A 4,092-nucleotide genomic window follows, 5' to 3' on the forward strand; every position below is an offset into this window, starting at 1 on the left:
GACCAAAAAATAAAAAAACAAAAATCATCCTTAAAATGGCCATGGTTAAAGATCTGCTGAAAGTTTAAGGCCATACCATGGACAGTGAAGGTACTGGCAAAATTTTTTTTTTTTTTTTTTATTTCAGCTCATCATGGGGGTATAGAAGTTCAGGTTATATATATTGCCCATGCCCCCCCATCCCCCCGAGTCTGAGCTTCAAGCGTGTCCATTCCCTAGACAGTGCACATCACACTCATCATGTAGGTGTGCATCCATCCCCTCCCCCCACCCCATCCCCCTCAGTCAGAACTTCAAGCGTGTCCATTCCCCAGGCCGTGTGCATTGCACTCATCAAGTAGGTATACACTCATCCCTTCCCCCCAGCCCCCACCTCTGTCCGATACCCAGTTGGGTATGCGCTTCATACAATAAGTCATTATTTTAAAAATGTGTCAATTATTTAATTAGATTATTGGTAAGAAATTTAGAACAATTTGTGAGGATAAACTCCATTCACCAGGGCACACACAGATTGCTGGTAGCCCTGGAGCTGAGGAATAGCTTTGATTGTTGGTAAAAATTCGCAGGTCCACAGCCCTCTGATCAGCCTTGCTCTGTTGTGTAATCTCACGTTTCTTGTTCTCTGTGTCCAAGATCTCACCTTCCTGTTGTCTGGGCTTCTGCACCTTCTTCTTGAAGTAAGCATCAGTGGGATGTTTTGGAGTTTTCACATTGCTGATTTCAATTTTTCTGGAGGTGGGGATGAGAAATTTCTGGTGTGTTCCACACAGAAGAGCTTGATTGAGGACCGGAGGTGCAGTCACCAGTAGCAAGGTACCGCTTAGCTGCTTCAGGAAAACTACCCTCTTGCCGCTGTGGTGCCCAGTGAATATGAGCAGAATGGGCCCAGGAGGGATGCCAGCTCACAGCTCTCTCGCATACTGACTGAAGGGCTTTCAGGGCACATCTTCAGCAGGGTAATATCTAGGCACATTGCAAAGTTTGACTACCCAGGCATCACCATTTTTGTCAGTACCAACTGGTTTTGTGACAGTGGAAAGAAACTTCTCCTTATTCTCATTTCAATCCTGGATTTGGCAGCTGAGTACTCCCTCTTGTACATGGCCTTTCTGGAATATATATATAGCACATCAGAAATATCTGCCAATTCCTCTGATGAGGACAGGATTTCAGAGCTTCCCCTTCTTGGGCTTTTAGCCTTGAAGTTACCCACTTTAAAAATAAAATAATTAATTAATTTTATTAGAAATGGGAGTTTTGCTATGTTGCTCAGGCTGGACTCTAATTCCTAGGTTCAAGCAATCCTCCTCCCTCAGCTTCTTGAGTAGCTGGGACTACAGGTGTGCACCAAAGCACCTGGCTCTGAGGTTGCCCTTTTAAACCTTGCCACTGGCATCAGCTTTCTTGGCTTCAGCTTCCTTCTCCTTAGTACCCAGCATCTCAACTTTTCACCCACTATTTTGCAAGATGGGAAAAAACTGAAATATTTATATTAATAATCTATACCCATACAAATACAACTAGGGAAGTTTAAAGCAGCTCATCTTATTTGATAAACCTCTCATGCAATTTAATATATCAAATAAACTGATTTTTTTCGAAACATTTTTCTTTATAAGATGAAAGAATGAATCCTTTGAAATTTACTAGAGGCCTTCTGGGAAATCTCAGGGTCAGTTCAAGAACAGGATTTCATTTAGGGTTTGATTCTGAGAAGGCAAATTGTCAAAAATGTGAAAACTTTAGCTCTTGTAAAAGTGAGAAGTCTCAGTTCTCTTGAATAATCGATGACGTGATAAAGATTAACATAAAGCACAGAAAATTATTCTGATAAGACACAGAATCTTGATTTCCTAAGCAGGTCATTTAAAAGATAAAGAAAAACCTTTTACAATTTCTTAATAAGAGCAGACCAACAGTTCAAGAAAACTTTCTTGTTTAAACAGAGGGAAAGCCAAATTCTAGTTTTACATGGCTATATTTTTCATATTTTTAATAAAGCATAATAAATCCATTCAAATGTTTAGCCAGCTTGGCCACACATAAAATTCCTTTTCTGAAGTTCCTTTTCCATAAATTTCTTACAACTTTATTATATTAATTCAAGTTATTTCCCCCTACATTTTCCTCTTTCTCATATTAGAGGAACCAGTAATTTTACCTTAGAATAAAATTGCTTACCTTTTCCTTGAACAAAAATACATCCTTCATACATCATACCTTTATACCTCATACCTTTTCTTATCAAAAATATATCCTACTTGCATATTTTTCAAACAGTTGTTTCCTTTCATTCTTATAATTAGTAGTTTCAACTACATATATCAATATAATTGTTAACCATTAGTAATCTTTCTTTTATAAAGTGGGAAGTAGACAATTGTGAACCATCTCTCATGCATGAGCACTCTGTAATAGACTAGCAAATTTATGAATACACCATTTCACAATTTCTAGAGGTATAATTTTTTCATAGTAAAATATCTCAATGTGTAAAAAAGAATGTGTTTATTAATAGACTCAAATATTTGCAGTATCTCAGTAAAAATTAAAAAGCCAAAGTAAATAAACTTATGTTTAGCAGTTAAGGTTTTAGTATTCTGTCTTATTTGGGAAAGATCTAGATATTCAATGAATATTCCTCATTTAACTTACTATAACTTTAAGGTTTTAAGTTACCAAAAAGATTTTGGAAACTATTTTGAGGCATACATACTATAACACCAAAGCTAACCATCATCTCAAGTTAGTTCCCTATTAGCTATTTTTAACCTTATTTGAGTAGTAAACTCAAGTGGAATAAAAATGTAAAATAAACATTATATTTATTGCTGCTATTACAGAACACAGCTGTTTTTATTAAACCAACAATATTTAACTAGTCTTATTTTCCAAAGATTTATCCAAGTGAATTTGGAAAAAATTTGTGTTCTTATATTTCTGAGAGTGCTAAGAATACTTAATTTATATAAGTGCGCTTTTATTTCTAAGCCAACTTTAGAACTCCAAGAAGGAATTTTATGAATTAATTCAGTGATACCATTCAGAGGTAGAAAAATATAAATATACAGGCACATGTAAAGAGACATTTTATAGCTTTCATTCTAAAATTTTAGCCATGATTCAGTAAAACATAGTAACACAAAACTCACTGATTCTTCTCCACTTTATATTTTTATCCAAATTATGTTTCTGACAAAAGTGGGACAAATTGAGTTTACCTACTCAATAAAAGCTAAAGCTTTTTGTTTTAATTTTTTTTTTATTTCAGCATATTACGAGGGTACAAATGTTTAGGTTACAGATATTGCCTTTGTCCCACCTGAGTCAGGGGGAGCTTCAAGTGTGTCCGTCCCCAGACGGTGAGCACTGCACCCATTAGGTGTGAATATACCCATCCCCTCCTCCCCTGCCCATCTGCCCAACAACTGATAAATGTTACTATTATATGTGCACTTAAGTGTTGATCAGTTAATACCAATTTGATGGTGAGTACATGTGGTGCTTGTTTTTCCATTCTTGTGATACTTCACTTAGTAGAATGGGCTCCAGCTCTATCCAGGATAATACAAGAGGTGCTAGATCACCATTGTTTTTTTGTGGCTGAGTAATACTCCATGGTATACATATGCCACATTTTATTAATCCAGTCATGTATTGATGGGCACTTGGGTTGTTTCCACATTTTTGCAATTGTGAATTGTGCTGCTATGAACATTCTAGTGCAGATGTCTTTTTTTAGAATGTCTTTTGTTCTTTTGGGTAGATGTCCAGTAATGGGATTGCTGGATCAAATGGTAGTTCTACTTGTATCTCTGTGAGGTATCTCCATGTTGCTTTCCACAGAGGTTGTACTAGTTTGTAGTCCCACCAGCAGTGTATGAGTGTTGCCATCTCTCTGCATCCATGCCAACATTTATTGTTTCAGGACTTTTTGATAAAGGCCATTCTTACTGGGGATAAGTGATATGCAAAGTCTCAGGTTACAAAATCAATGCAAAGCTTTTCTTTAAACTAATATTTGTGGAAAATGCCTTTAAAATTTTTATTTTCCCTGATATGTAATGTTGGGAAAGTTTTGAACTACAT

General features: G+C 36.3%; 1 pseudogene; it reads right to left on the minus strand.

Moving 5' to 3' along the window:
* Positions 1 to 466: 466 nt before the first annotated feature.
* Positions 467 to 2,207, minus strand: LOC138398026 (large ribosomal subunit protein eL6 pseudogene; annotated as a pseudogene).
* Positions 2,208 to 4,092: the final 1,885 nt, after the last annotated feature.

Source organism: Eulemur rufifrons, chromosome 17 (genome assembly GCF_041146395.1).
Source record: "Eulemur rufifrons isolate Redbay chromosome 17, OSU_ERuf_1, whole genome shotgun sequence".
Classification (NCBI taxonomy): Eukaryota; Metazoa; Chordata; class Mammalia; order Primates; family Lemuridae; genus Eulemur; species Eulemur rufifrons.